The sequence below is a fragment of the Phyllobates terribilis genome, unplaced genomic scaffold (genome assembly GCF_046119375.1).
Source record: "Phyllobates terribilis strain yellow unplaced genomic scaffold, ASM4611937v1 Scaffold_7__3_contigs__length_470593459, whole genome shotgun sequence".
Taxonomy (NCBI): Eukaryota; Metazoa; Chordata; class Amphibia; order Anura; family Dendrobatidae; genus Phyllobates; species Phyllobates terribilis.
This window is the reverse complement of record NW_027362767.1, coordinates 294,921,700-294,938,287: the sequence shown is the minus strand read 5'-3', so window position 1 is coordinate 294,938,287 and position 16,588 is coordinate 294,921,700.

Below are 16,588 nucleotides of genomic sequence, written 5' to 3'. Positions count from 1 at the left end.
ATGGGGGTCACACCATAAGTTTGTCCCCTTTTATGCCCATATCAGCCAGAGATGCAGATGTTTTATGTGCAGCATGAGATGGTGCATTATCATGCAAAAAAATGATCTTGCTGTGAAATACACGGTTCTTCTTCTTGAACCATGGCAGGAAGTGCTGTTTGAGAAAATCCACATACATTATGGAGTTCATCTTTAGCGCCTTCAGGGATCCTAAAGGGGCCGACAATCTCTCTCCCCATGATTCCAGCCCAAAACATTACTCCACCTCCTCCTTGTTGGCGCTGTAGCCGTGTTTGCGTGGGGTGTCCATCAACCAGCCATCCTCCACTCCATCCATCTGGACCATCGAGCGCTGCACGGCACTCATCCGTGAACAAAACAGTTTTGAAATCAGTCTTCATGTAATGTTTGGCCCACTGGAGCCGTTTCTGCTTGTGTGAAGTGGATAGAGGAGGTCGACAGGATGGCGTATGCACAGCTGCAAACCTCTGAAGGACCCTGCATCTTGTTGTTCGGGGGACGTTGGAGGCACCAGCAGCTTCAAAAACTTGTCTGCTGCTATGACAAGGCTTTTTTGCCGCTGCTCTTTTAACCTGACGTAATTGCCTGTAGGAAAGAGTCCTCAATTTGCCCTTATCAGCACGCACACGTGTGTACTGTGAATCAGCTACATACTTCTTGATTGCCAAGACACTTCATCCTGATCATCGCACAATGTTGATTGTAGTCATGCCTTGACCTAAACACTCCACAATTTGTTGCTTCTCAGCAGCCGACACATCCTTTTTCTTTCCCATTTTGGCAGAAAATGTAGGCTGCTTAATAATGTGAGACAGCCTTCTTAAGTAGTCTTGCCTTTCATTGGACACACCTGCCAAACTAATTAGCACAGGTGTCTGCAATTGCTTACAGTGATATAAAGAGCCCTGACACACATCACCATCAATGAGTTTAACTGACAAACAAACAAATTCTTCCCTTATCACTCCTAAACACTTTTTGCATAATAATTTGGAACACAGTGTACATGTGCTTTTCCACAAAACACCAGTGGTTCACGTAGTGAATCTTACAGTTCTAACTTGCCAACCGTGGTCTGTATGGAGTTGTTCAATAAAGGGCCCAAAATTAAGATAACATAGATGGGAGAGGTCTCTATGAATAGGAATTCCTAAGTATTTGATACCCTGTGAGGGCCAGGCAAAGGGAAAGTTGGACTGGATGGAATCCTATATGGATTTGGGGAGGGAGACATCGAGGGCCTCAGACTTCGCTGCATTGATTTTAAAATTTGACCATGTAACAAAGTGATCTATTTCAGCCATAACAGCATGGATGGATATATGTGATTGAGTGATATATACTAGGACATCATCAGCAAATAGAGAGCACTTGTACTCTGTGCCTCCCACCTCAATCCACCTAATATTGGGTTATGGCGAATTGATGAGAGCAGGTGCTCCGTCACTAGGATGTATAAGAGAGGGGAGAGAGGACATCCCTGTCTTGTCCCATTGGTGATTGTGAAAGGTGATGAAAATGTTCTGATGCACCCCCTGGGCCTTGGGACACCCGGAGCCGGACCCTTTTTGGTGGATGCTGGTGGTTGTAGTCTTCGTGGCGGCGACCCGGTTCCATGGCTCAGGGTGGTCAAACCAGTGGCGGAACTATTTATGTGGTTTTGATGTTTAAATGTCCGACTACGCCACCCGTGGATTGCGGTCAGAGTGAACCGCCGCTGCAGGGCAGACCGCTGAGGCTGGTGTTGTGGGTGCAGCAGAGCGTAGCATAACTCCCCACGGGAGGAGTATAGCCTCAGGGCAGTGTATGCGGAGGATGGGGGTGATGGTGCAGGGCAGCAGCAGTAACGACACGGAGTCAGTGATGCAGTCCAGGGCCTTTACTCACAGTTCTTATTATCCAGACCATGTCTGCAGGTAACGGCTGCCCACGTCGTACTGTGCTCACCAGGTGAGGGGCTCAGACAACTCCCAGATAACTTTGGAGCGCTTCACAGGATCCCCTTTGTGTGTCCTTTGTCTGGCCTTTCTTACCAACCCTTCTGTCCGGCTGCCTCGGGCCTCCTCTTGGTAAACTTGGCGCCAGTTTCCCTGACCCTATGTGGTGCCTTCCTAGCGGGTGTAGCGAGGGGCTGCACCACATAAAATGTCACAGCCTCCGGTTTCTAGCTGAGGGTCGTTTCCTGCCTCCACTAGTTTCGGGGACCGGTCTCCCCCTTTGGCCTGACCCCTCCACGCAGGTGGATTCGGTCGTGCGGTGGCAACTCGCCCGTCCGCACCCCTGGGATCCCTTCATTCCTCGTTCCTGGAGCCTTCTCCACTCCTCTTCCTTCCTTCTCCCTCTTCCAGGCCTGGGCCTCTGTTACTAGGCCCGCCTCCGGAGCAGAGCTCATGCAGAGCCCCTGCTCCCTGCCACTTCTGCTCAGACTTCTCTGCACTGAACTAAGATGGTGCCCACCTTTTATACTCCCTTCTCAATGCACCCAGGAACTGCTTCCTCCCTGCTCTTGCACTACAGGGTTCCCCTTCCTCAGTGTTCCCTCCCCCCACTCCAGCCAGGGACAGGGACTGTCGTGCCCATCTCAGAGGCATATTGGTCGCCCTGCCCCACGGCAATGTTGTGTAATGCATGCAGGTGTCGGGTCCTGATCCACACTCCATCCTTACCTGAGAGTGAGATATCACACCTCTGGGTGAGGTGCAATACCTCTGTAGCAACCGAGCCCTCAGGGTGCTACAGTTCCATTTATCTTCAGCCTAGGTGACGTATTGTGATACAGGACCGTGATTTTGGCTATAAAAGGGTCCCCTAGACCCCTACCCCAAGCTTTTTAAGAGAATCATATATGGCATGCCAGGAGACTCTATGGAATGCTTTTTCAGCATCCAACGAGAGTATCTAATTACAAATTTTTAACTGCATCTAGCCCAGGAAATACTTTGTGCCTAGTAGCAGTGTCTGCTAGTCAGCGGATTATCCCGGCTGTTAAGCAAGCTACACCACCTGTAGTTTGGACACTTAATTTTTTCAAAGGAAATGCTTCGGGACCACGGGATACTCAGTGAAGAGCATCAGGAGGCACCCCAAGGCATAGGGGCTGGGACTGGCAGTAGGATGCCTTGCGGTGGACAGCCGAGCTCGATCCTTATAAAAGCTTTTTAACTGCAGCAGCTTTAGTGGACGCTACTGGAGCTGGAATTACGCGGCTGCTGGCATGAGACTTGCCCTCCAATAGATCCTTGTAAATGGATTTAAAGTGTATTCATTCAAATTAGAGAGACAATTTAAATTAAAAAGCTTAGAGCTGCCTCCACCACAGGGGGGCTCGCTCGACCCACCAGTGGACAGGCACCAGTATTGGGAGAGGGGGGCTGGCCGTCAGGGTTCACCGCGGCTCTGGCACAAACCCGGCGACACGGAGGTGGCACGGGCAGGAGCGGACTGAACGTGTCGGCTTCTCACTTTTTGGACTTTAGAAGGGCATGACATGCCTATATCTGTGTCTCCCCCTCCTTTTACTCCTCCACCTCTTTTCTTTTCGCATGACTATATGTACTTGTCACTTTTCCATGTGTTAGTTGTGTCTTCTGAGCAGTTTGTCAGCTTTTGGACACCTTTGAAGGTGTTTTCTATGTGTTTCTATGTGTTTTTGTTTGCCTGCCATTGGTTTTAACGGTGTTCGAAGGTGTTCGACGAACAGTTCGGCGAACACACGGGTGTTCGACGAACCGAACCGAACTCGAACACTACGGGGGTGGCTCAACACTAGTAGAGACATAGCCCAAAAGACTTGCAGCAGTAATCGCAGTGAATGGTGGCTCTACAAAGTATTGACTCATGGGGGGCTGAATACAAATGCACGTTAGAATATTCAGATTTATATTTTTAAAATATTTAGAAAACCCTGTATCATTTCCTTTATACTTCAGAATTACTTGTTACTTTGTGTTGGTATATCACATAAAATCCCAATAAAATATATTTAATGTACAGCTCCAATAGCCTCAAATTGTATAACTAGCAAAATATATAGTGAAATCTCAAATTAAAATCAAGCAACGTTGGATAAAGGTGAATGGATCTATATTACAGTATTATTTTTAGTGGCACCATATCAAACGGTAATGTAAAATGCATAATGGATAATGGGCAATACCCAAATTTATAAAGGTTGAAAAATGAACATAAAAAAAAAATATTAATGTGATATAATAAAATGAAATAAAAGTGCAAATGCATGTGTGACCATGAAATAGAATAACTACACACAAAGAGTCATATTAGGATAAAGGACCTTCAAAATATACTTTGTATCGAAAGTTACTCTCTGAGCTTTCATTTAAACCCTGAAGGACAAAGCAATTCATTTTGTAAATCCAATACATCTCGTGTTTTCATGATTGCCCAACTTCTACAGAATACAACATAAAGTTATAATTTTCTCCCTAATCTCTGTCTCCCACCCTAATTGCCCTCTCTGTTCTTCTAATGATCAGAGACTAACGTTGTCCATAGTCCAAATCTCCCACTCTCACCTCTAAGACTTTTCTTATTTTGTTAGAAGAAATGCAGTTCCAGCATCGAGATCTTCATTAAAAACACTCTATATTAGAAAATAGTTTAAAAAGTCGTAACTCCAGTACAGACCATTGCAATGACTAAAGACAGCAGTCTAATGTTTTCTAGTTATGGTTGGTACTAGAATTGCAACTTTTTTAAATTATTTTCTAATAAAGAGTGTTTTAATAAAGATCCTGATGTTGGAATCTCCTTTCTTCTTACTGATTTTCCTGTGCCACCTCAAGATTCCCTGCACTGATCCTTCTCTTTGGGGTGGGCTGACCTTTTTCTTCCTTCTACTTTTTTCTTATTCTGCACGCACGTTATTGAATACATTACCCCAGACAATCAGATTAATGTGTTGCCCCTGAAAATAACCACAATTAGTTAAGTTCAATTGTCCACAATTTTAGGCATGCCAAAAAAACGCATCATTTTTAAGCATGCCTATCACATCACCATACTATTCTAACTTCTCTTAGTTTTCACTTTCTACATTTTTTTTTATCAGAATCTGGTCCCTTGTTTCCCACACACTTTGTGCCATCCATAACATTTTGTATCTAAACAGAGATACTGGCTGGCGACTGGTCCCACAGCTTTACATGAATACCCTAATTTATTATAATGATCACTGGGCCATACAATACAAGCGCTGTTTAATTTTTGTGTCCCCCCCAATTTCAAGATGTAAGCTTGCAAGCAGGGGCCTCACTCCTCTTGCATCAATTGACAAAGTATGCTCTGCAATGTCTGATATTGTTGGCATCTTTACTCTCTGAATTAAAAAGATCTGAGGAATATAAATAAAACTTATGAATATCAAACATCTGAGTATTCCCCGAGTATACTTATAGAGCTTGATTCATTAAGACTGGCGTTTTGTACACCAGTCTTAATGAAGGCGCCAGTGGAGTAACAGGCCTCTTAATGAATTAGGTGTATCTTACAACTGTGGTCCACCTCCACCAGAAATCCAGTCAAGGATTGGAGTACATTTCTGGCATAATTGTATAAAAGTGGCATAAATGTTGATGAACTTGTTTTGCGAGCTTCACCATGCCCCTTCCCGCCCAAACTCCACCACGTTGGCAAAGCTGGCCGAGACTGGTGTTAAAAAGTCAAAAGTCGCAAAATTTCTTTGAAACTTCGACTTTGAATTTACAACATTTCAAAGTGTTTTATGTTAGAAAATTGTCTAAAACCCTTGGCGAATCAACCAAGGGTTGATCTAGTCAAAGCAACAGACGTTCTGGAAAGGATATATGGGCATATGTGGGAATGTGACACTTACATATATATGAACCTTACACTGGTTCTTTAATATAGATGAGAAACAATAAAAAATTTCTATATTGGCAAATTAATATGGGTATCAGTTACTTTTTTTGTAAGTAAGAATAAAATATTATGTTACAAACTGCCTGTCCAATTAGTATGTATAGTAGTAGTATTAGCAGTAGTAATGTCAATCTTCACTGACTGACTTATAAATTATTGAAATAAAGTTAATGAAAAAACAATTAATTTTCTTCATTCGTTTGGAGTTTTTCAATACTTGTGTTCTCTAATACATCAAGTTTTAGGGCTCATGTAAAAAGTTATTGTATGTATTTTCGTTGTAAGCTGTGGTTGTAATTGGGTTTTGCAGCATGACCACAATTGGTAGAAATCTTTCTTCTTTTACTGAAGTATCATCAACAGTAGATCAGGCAAAGTTGATTTTTATCATCTTCGTGTAATGCACACGCCCGGACTGACTGGCGTCTGCGTGTATATGTAGTGATTCCACTGGACCGTACCGGAGAGTGAATGACTGGAGGGGCGTAACTAAGTATCCACCCGATCTGACCAAGGTTGCACGACGGCATACGACGCTAGTGCACCAAGGAGGAACCGAGCAGAGGGACCAGGGGCTACTCCAGGTCAGACCCCGGACACGGCTTTTGACCCACACCGGGGAATACAGGAACAGGCAGGTTAGGCTGGCACACAGACGTGTGGCTGCTGGCAAGCACAACTGGTATGCAAACAGGGAGGTACTGACAGGTACGGCCGGTATGCAGGCAGGTGGATGCTGTTAAGCACCACTGGTATGCAGGCAGGGAGGTACTGGCAGGTACGACAGGCTGGAGCACAGAGTGGATAGGTCCCAGCACAGACTGGGACTCAGGAACAGAACCGCAGATGCGGTGGACAAACACAGCAGAGTGAGGCCGCCCGGAGCGGCGAGCAAGAGCAGAGCAAGACGAGGCCGCCTGGAGCAGTGAGCAAAGGGTCAGAGCAGAGCAAGACTGCCGGAGCAGTGAGCAAAGGGTCAGAGCAGAGCGAGACTGCCGGAGCAGTGAGCAAAGGGTCAGAGCAGAGCGAGACTGCCGGAGCAGTGAGCAAAGGGTCAGAGCAGAGCGAGACTGCCGGAGCAGTGAGCAAAGGGTCAGAGCAGAGCGAGACTGCCAGAGTAGTGAGCAAAGGGTCAGAGCAGAGCGAGACTGCCGGAGCAGTGAGCAAAGGGTCAGAGCAGAGCGAGACTGCCGGAGCAGTGAGCAAAGGGTCAGAGCAGAGCGAGACTGCCGGAGCAGTGAGCAAAGGGTCAGAGCAGAGCGAGACTGCCGAAGCAGTGAGCAAATGGTCAGAGCAGAGCAAGACTGCCAGAGCAGTGAGCAAAGGGTCAGAGCAGAGCGAGACTGCCAGAGCAGTGAGCAAAGGGGCAGAGCAGAGCGAGACTGCCAGAGCAGTGAGCAAAGGGGCAGAGCAGAGCGAGACTGCCGGAGCAGTGAGCAAAGGGTCAGAGCAGACAAGAACCACCAGAGCGGTGAACAAGGCAGAGCAGGCAGAAACCGCCGGAGCGGCGAGCAAGGCAGGGAAGAGGGGACAGGGCTGTGTTCACACGGAACAGACAGGAAGGGAAAGGCAGAACCAGATGCCCACAGGGTACTGCAGTGAAGTAGCGAGTGGACCACAAACTCACAAACAGAAGTACAGTGACAACGAGCAGGAGTTAGGTACGAGTTCAGACTCTGCAGAAAAGGGGAAGGTACGGACATAGAGAAAAACAGGAAACAGGCTAGGAGAGTATTCAGACAAGAACAGACACAGCAGCAAGATACAGGAGCGGGTCTAGGTATGCGGCCCCTAGAAGGCGGAACGAACAGGCTAGGAGCGTGTTCAGACAGGAACAGGCAAGATACAGGAACGGGTCTAGGTATGCGGCCCCTAGAAGGCGGAAAGAACAGGCTAGGAGCGTGTTCACACTGGCCTGGAAATACAACCTCCAGGATAGGCAGAAGACAACAGGCTAGAAGATAGTTCAGACAGGACACAGTTCAGACACGGGAACTGATACCGCAAACATAGACAGGACCTGGCACATCAGTGATAAGACGCCAACTGACAGAACACAATGCTCAGGCAAGGATTTTAGGAAAGAGCTGGGTTAAATACCAGGTGACAGACAGCAATAGGCTGAGGACACACAAGGGGTGTGCCTGCAGCAGCTACAAGAAGCAGGAAGTGATCGGGCGCCGCCCTTAAGCAGAAGAAACAGAGGCAAGCAGACAGCATGGAGGAAAGCCAGAGTGATAGTCTGGACTGGAAATCAAGTGCGCGCTCTTGCACAGTGGGAGATGGACCACTATGCAAGGACGCCGTCAGGTATGTTACACTTCGCATAGTTTTTTATCAGGTTTTTATCAGGTTCTTAATTGTATTTATTATCTGTTGTATTTTAGCAATTTTATAGTTAATTGTACCATTGGTACACCAGGTGCTCTGTGCTACTGACGCAATTTCTTTACAGCTTTTTGGAACCAGCATCCTTGAGCATTTTCTCATTAACCATCCAACATCTGTAACTTTGACTCCTGTCCTGAGTCCCACACCTCATGATGGGTAATGATAAAAGGGCTCAAGTTAGCTGGTTGGATCACCAACTCAGGATTGAAAAACCAGCAGTCCGATTAATTTGTCACCACAGAACCTTGATGCTCAAGGTCCCTTGGTTCTGACTCTTCCCAGTTTTGCACCAGATCCCACTCTGCTCCACAAATGTTCCACTATATGCATTGTGCCCTGCCTGCTCCCTTCCTGACTCCCAGAAAACTATTTTCCTGGAAACCTGTTTTCTCTCCTGTAGTGTTCCCTAGTACAGGCTACAGGACCATAATGTACGTTTGTGTGCCACCGGAATCCACAAGAAAAGGTAAGGCTCTTGTGCAGTCATTAAAGTATTATTTCTTGGTAGACAACCCATAGTCCATAGTCGGGAACCATAGGGACTTAGCATACAACTGTGCATGGTCCATGTATTTGGCTTTGCCCTGTGTCCTCTTCTGTAAAGAGCTGCCTGAAGCAGAATTTTATTATATGTGATATAAAGCTACAGTTGCACACTCAGGAAATATATTTTATACTGCATTGCCTAAGTAGCTTTTGGGGTACATAAGGATAAGGGGTGAATAGAAAGATAATTATAACAATGTGTAGCAAATTGCTCAAAAGCGTAAAACAATGCTTCAAAATATACAGTTCTGGTCATGAAATATCATCACTGCAAACAGACGAAAGGGGTTAACAAGATACATTGCAGGTGGCTCCCTTTGGGATCTGAATTGTTAAGGTTAAAGAGGCATTTTCTGGCTGACTCTTGGAATGATGTCATACACTGGAATGTGTTAGAATCTGTTATTTTACCATGGATCTCCATCTTTGAAGAGGCCAGAAGCTCTCAGCGTCCTTCTCAAGTGCAGCCAACCAAGAACTGTGCTTTTTTACACCTCATTTGGTTGAAATAAACCATTTCTACAGCATCATGGGACTTAAAGGAATTTCTGAATATTTTTCCCTTAATTATAACTTTTTTTAAAAATTCATATTATCACCTGCTGCTATGCTCTTCAGCTGCAGACACAGGGTTAGACAAATGCTTCTGTTATGGCCATTACTCCTTTCATACCATTGTCTGTCACCTACTAAGGTTCAGGCAGTCCCCAGTGCAGAGGTTCTCAGCCTAGTCCTCAGGGAGCCCAAAGCCAGTCTGAATTTTAAGTGAAATTATACACCTCCCTCGGTATATCCTGTGAGCAGAAACAAAGCCTTCTCCATGGTCGTCAGTCATAAAGCTTTATTTGAGAAAATTAAATAGCCTGGAACACCCTCTTTGGGAGAAATGTTTCAGGTTAAATATAGGAAATTCTGTGGGAATGTTACCATTTATTTACTTGGACATTTTGTGATGTCAGTAGTAGTAGTTGTCTCCAAAGGTCTGATTTTTTTTTCGTTTGTGACATCAAGCATTTGTTTCCAGCATACTTTGACATTGCATATGTTATCATGAATGATTCACAAACAAATCTCAGCAACTCGAACTCATCATTAAAAAATAAAATTATAAAGAAATGATACATTTAACATACAGTATATCTACACATGGAAAGACAAACAAAGAGCTCTAAATGGACGGTCAATTATCTTCTAAATCCTAAAATAAGCAAAACCAAAGAAATGAGCCGCAACACATGTTGGTATAAGTGCTATGGCAATGGCAGTTTTACGCTCTTTCGATTAAAATAGTGTCAGCTAAGTACCCTATGTTCTTTACATGTACTATTACTATATATTTACTTAATTACAGCATAGTAATTGCTAATTTTTTTTTTTATCCTAGGTTCTGTCTGTTAAATGGCCACAGTGTGAACGTGTTCTTAAACATAGCACTTATATCAACAAGTGTTCTGGCTCATTTGTTTGGTTTTGCTTTAGTTTTTTTTTTTTGCACTTTCTACATACAGAGACGTGGCACCCCATTTTTGGCAAGGGCATCTTGTCTATATAGCTTTCCAGGGGCATGTGCAAGGCAGGCAGGTCTAGGTCCTACTCTGCCTTTATCTATTTTTTCGTCTGCTGACACATAGTAAGGTGTTCTACAAGAGTTAGGGTCCATCCCACCTTTTTGCGGGGGGTGGCTTTTACTCTTTTTTTGATCAAAATAGTGTTAACTACCGTATTTTTCAGATTACAAGATCCACTTCCCCCCCCCAAATTTAGTGGGAAAATGGCATGTGTCTTATAATCTGAATGTAGCTTACCGAGAGTAGGTGGCTGCTGTGGAGTGGGGTCCCTGGAGAAGGTTGCTGCTGCATGAAGCTGGCAGCGGCATGAATGGGGCGACGCTGCGGGCCCCCGGGCTGGGAGCGGGGGTGTTTGGCGGTGCGATGCTGCTGCGGGCGTTCAGATAATGCTGGAAGTCCCCGCACTTCCCATCCTTTTCACTGCGTCGTGGACTTCGGGAAAATGCCCGCCGAAGGCGGCGCATGCGCAGATTGAGATCTCGGCTCTAGAGATCTCATCTCCCGAAATCTCAATCTGTGCATGCACCGCCTCAAGCGGGTATTTTCCCAAAGTCAACCGTGCAGCGAAAAGGATAGGAAGTGTAGGGACTCCCAGTATTTTCTGAAAGCCCAGAGCCTGCTGCAGCCTCGCATCACTGAACACCCCCTCCTCCCAGCATCGCTCCACTCCTGCCGCCACCAGCTTCATGCACAGCAACCCTACCTCCTGGGACCAGGCTCCACCCACCCCCCAGTAAGCTACCGTAAAAGCGAACTACCATTTTATTTAAAAAAAATGTTTTCCTATGTTGCATCTTATAATGTGCAAAATACGGTAAGTACCTCATGTTATTCACCTGTACTATTACTATTTATTTACATACTACAGGGTATTTGCTAATTTTTTTCCCCAGGTTCGAAATGCTAAAATAAGGCAGTGGGACGGCCTTCATTTATGTGCAATATATGTATAGACTAAACACATTTCTGCCTAAGAAAATGTAAAAAAAAATTGTTTCCAGGAAAGCTATGTAACGCTACTTACTCACTCCAGGGTGTATTTTGCATCAGAATTTATTAAGCCAAAATCCGGATTGGAAAAATATATACACAAAAGTGCAAATGTTTTTAATTACAGACTTCTTATTAGTAAATGTGCTTATCTATATAAAGTGATTTATAACCTTCTATTATAACATTCCATAACTAATCAGAGGCAAAATTGCAGAAGGTGTCCTGGTCACTATGGTCACTATGCCATATTCTAGTTGGTAATTATAATGCGATTTATACACAACATTCTGAAGTGAATATCCGTCTGGGACTATTAATAGCAATACTGATTATTGGGGGGAGGTGTGCCTAAGATGTCTTTATATTTGAACTTGAGACTGATGGATTAATAACATATAATGCTAATACTTTTATGAAGACAGAGCATTTATTACAACTTCCTTGAATGCATCACTCCATGTAATCTATACAGAATTGAATCTCATCTTTGCATCATTTTGATTTTAAAGTGAAACACATGTTCATCCAGCAGTTTCTGAAACTGTCACTTAGAATCATGTTTAACCTGTGCTAATATCTTTGTTTCAATTCCCCTGTATGACAGTAGAGGGCACTCAAGAAATACATTAACCCTTTTATATCTTCCTAAGAAACAAAACTAAGTTAGAGGTTATACAGTGCTGGCCAAAAGTATTGGCACCCCTGCAATTCTGTCAGATAATACTCAGTTTCTTCCTGAAAATGATTGCAATCACAAATTCTTTGGTATTATTCTCTTCATTTAATTTGTCTTCAATGAAAAAAACACAAAAAGAATTTTCCTAAAGCCAAATTGGATATAATTCCACACCAAACCTAAAAATGGGGGTGGACAAAAGTATTGGCACCCTTTGAAATATCATGTGATGCTTCTCTAATTCGTGTAATTAACAGCACCTGTAACTTACCTGTGGCACCTAACAGGTGTTGGCAATAACTAAATCACACTTGCAGCCAGTTAACATGGATTAAAGTTGACTCAACCTCTGTCCTGTGTCCTTGTGTGTACCACATTGAGCATGGAGAAAAGAAAGAAGACCAAAGAACTGTCTAAGAACTTGAGAAACCAAATTGTGAGAAAGCATGAGCAATCTCAAGGCTACAAGTCCATCTCCAAACTCCTGAATCTTCCTGTGTCTTCCGTGCGCAGTGTCATCAAGAATTTTAAAGCCCATGGCACTGTGGCTAACCTCCCTAGATGTGGACGGAAAATAAAAATTGATGAGAGATTTCAACCCAAGATTGTGCGGATGGTGGATAAAGAACCTCAACTAACATCCAAACAAGTTCAAGCTGCCCTGCAGTCCGAGGGTACAACAGTGTCAACCCGTACTATCCGTCGACGTCTGAATGAAAAGGGACTGTATGGTAGGATACCCAGGAAGACCCCACTTCTTACCCCAAGACATAAAAAAGCCAGGCTGGAGTTTGCCAAAACTTACCTGAGAAAGCCTAAAACGTTTTGGAAGAATGTTCTCTAGTCAGATGAGACAAAAGTAGAGCTTTTTGGGAAAAAGCATCAACATAGAGTGTACAGGGAAAAAAAGAGGCATTCAAAGAAAAGAACACGGTCCCTACAGTCAAACATGGCGGAGGTTCCCTGATGTTTTGGGGTTGCTTTGCTGCCTCTGGCACTGGACTGCTTGACCGTGTGCATGGCATTATGAAGTCTGAAGACTACCAACAAATTTTACAGCATAATGTAGGGCCCAGTGTGAGAAAGCTGGGTCTCCCTCAGAGGTCATGGGTCTTCCAGCAGGACAATGACCCAAAACACACTTCCAAAAGCACTATAAAATGGTTTGAGAGAAAGCACTGGAGACTTCTAAGGTAGCCAGCAATGAGTCCAGACCTGAATCCCATAGAACACCTGTGGAGAGATCTCAAAATGGCAGTTTGGAGAAGGCACCCTTCAAATATCAGGGACCTGGAGCAGTTTGCCAAGGAAGAATGGTCTACAATTCCAGCAGAGCATTGTAAGAAACTCATTGATGGTTACTGGAAGCGGTTGATGACAGTTATTTTGGTTAAAGGTTGTGCAACCAAGTATTAGGCTGAGGGTGCCAATACTTTTGTCCGGCCCTTCTTTGGAGTTTTGTGTGAAATGATCAATGATTTGATTTTTGCTTCATTCTCTTTTGTGTTTTTTCCTTGCAAGCAAATTAAATGAAGAGAATAATACCAAAGAATTTGTGATTGCAATCATTTTCAGGAAGAAACTGAGTATTATCTGACAGAATTGCAGGGGTGCCAATACTTTTGGCCAGCACTGTATATTTTTCCCATATAACAGGGATTTAGTGAAATCCTTTTTGTCTTTTTTTATTACTATTAGAGATGAGCGAATTGATTTGAAGCAAATTGACTTAGCGTCAAATTTCATGAAATTCTCAAGTCCCGTCAGTTTTAAACATTTTGTGATTCAATTAGCACGAATTGCCCAAAAAACATGGCGCTGTTTTACACATTGACAAAGATTACATCAGGTAGAGAGGGCTCACATGACCTCAGGCACGGCCGCACAGGCTCACCCATAATGCCTCGCAGCTATCACATCACATGGTCTAGCACAACAAATCAGGGACTATTATAGCCATTATAAAAGCTGAGGCAGGAAAAGCAGCAGTCATTATAGAGTTTTACAGCCTAGAGAAAGGACCTCAGAGCACAAAACACAGCATTAGAGAAAGGGAGAGAAAGCCCTAAAGTACTGGACAAATACTCCAAACAAATATCAAGACTGACTGTCACTTCCAAAACAAGAAATAGGTGTGTACAGGTGCTTACTAGGGGCAGCCATCTCCATATGCAACTAACAAATAAAGTAGCACTCTGCAACGATAAGTATGCAAACATGAAATATATGAAATTTGAATAGCATTACTGCTCTAGAAAATAGAAATAACTGAAAAATCTTAGCGCATAAATTGACCAATTCAGAACCTATCTAATCTGAATCCTCTCTTAGAGACTAAAGTCTGCATGTGTTTGGGAAGGTAAGAATTAAAACCGCCTGTGGCTTAGAGGTGGAGTGCTCAGACACAAAGCCTATGTATACAAATATCAAAAGACTGACTGTCACTTCCAAAAGAAGAAATAGGTGTGTACAAGTGTTTACTAAGAGGAGCCATCTTCATATACTACTAATTGCCCAATTTATGCACTAAGATTTCTCAGTTATTTCTATTTTCTAGAGCAGTAATTCAATTCAATTCAAATTTCATATATTTCATGTCCATATACTTAGCGTTGCAGAATGCTACTTTATTTGTTTGTTGCCTCCTAAGAGGCAATTTGCATATAGATCTGGAAGGCAGATTAAGGTCTTTTAGTCCTATTTTTCTTTTGAAGGAGAAAAAAAAATAAAATCGGAAGGTGTGCTTGCTGACTTATGACACTGACAAGTGATAGGTAATAACTTTTTTCATTTCTTCTGCATTCATTTTTCTGAACAGTAAAGGGGTATTTTTTAACATAAACAAAAGAAAAATCCCAAAACTGCAAACATTTAAATGTGACTGTCTACCTCACAAAGTGTTTACGTTACTAAAAATTTCATTTTTTTGCTGACTTCCTGAACTAGTCCAATTTACAGCTGCACACACAACACAAATACAGTGCCCTGTTACAGGTGCTGGCTTTTGGGACATGAATCTACTGATTATTTCTTGTCACTTACTTTCAGGTTTTTTTTTAAACAAAAAAAATATATTTTGAAAGGGTCACTGGTGTTATATGTAAAGGGAGGTATGTGTCACTATGGCTTCTAGCCTGTGTGAACTGAACCTACAACTTTTCCCCAGCATGTTATATGTTGGAGGGTTTAATCACCATTTTGATGGGAGTGGTTTGGTGTGAATGACATAGAGATCAGGTGGGAAGTCATTCACCCTACCTCCCCTCAGGGTGTGGCTGGGCATGGTTAAATGTTCAGTCACTATTTTTTTTTTCTGGTATGAGCTGGAGAGTGAAGTATCTAGTCTGTGTGTGGAAGCTAGAGCGCTCCACCAAAGGACTTTGTATGAACGGCTTGTGATACCTAGAGCGGGCGTAACCCACTCACTTATGGACTGTGCTATACTATGTTTTTGTTCTGCCGTTACGCCGGAAAGGCCGTGTTTATTTTGCTGAATCTGCAGTGCTTATGCCGCTACAATAAACCTGCAGAGGAAACCGTGTCCTGAGTCTACTTCTGGAAGCAGCCGAGTGAGTCGTCTTGCCTAGTGTTGAGCGAGCACTAAAATGCTCGGGTGCTCGAAGCTCGGGCCGAGCTCGCCGTGATACTCGGGTGCTCGACCCGAGCAACGAGCCCAATGTTAGTCTATGGGAGACTCGAGCATTTTTGCGGTGGCACCCCCGGCAGTCTTTTAAAAGCCTAACAAGTGCCCAAAACGATAGTGACAGTGCTCAAATGACATGGGGACAACATGGGGATCGCCCCAGGAAGCATTTCTGACCCCCGGGTCACTGCTGTCAACAACGTGGTCAGAGGTATTAAGCCACTTTTACAGGCTCACAATAAAACGTTCAAAAACGAAAGTGAAACTTTTTTCCTGTGAAATATGTTAAGGAACATCCTTTCCAGGGTAAAGACTTGTGTATAAGTTAAAATAAATGACCAAAAACAAAAATACTCCTCCACACCTTCGGCTATGTTCACAAGTAGCATTTTTTATGCGTTTTTGCACTTTTGTATTGCTTTCAACTATGACAAATGCATTCACCGTGAAATGTCATTTTAACATTTTACAACCTTATCTGGCCATGTGCTGTGTGACACATGCATAAAGTGCTGAAAAGACAAGGGAACAGCATGGGGAAGACCCCTGGAAGCATCTCTGACTCCCAGGTCACTGTCTAAAAGTGTGCCCATCATAAGTGATCCTTACCGCATCAGAAGATGCAGACTTGCAACTATCCCCATGCAAGTTCTAGTCCCAGGGCAGTGTTCAATTGTACCTCCCCCATTCCTTGCAATACAAGCTCAAGTATGCAGCCTGCTACCCACCCACCCCCAGGCTGCAAAACCATACTGCTTGCTTGCTTGAACTTGAAATTGGGCCTTTTAGGCATGTGGAGGCGGAATCTGGCCACCACGTCATGGCTGTGTTAGCGGCCTGGAATCCATA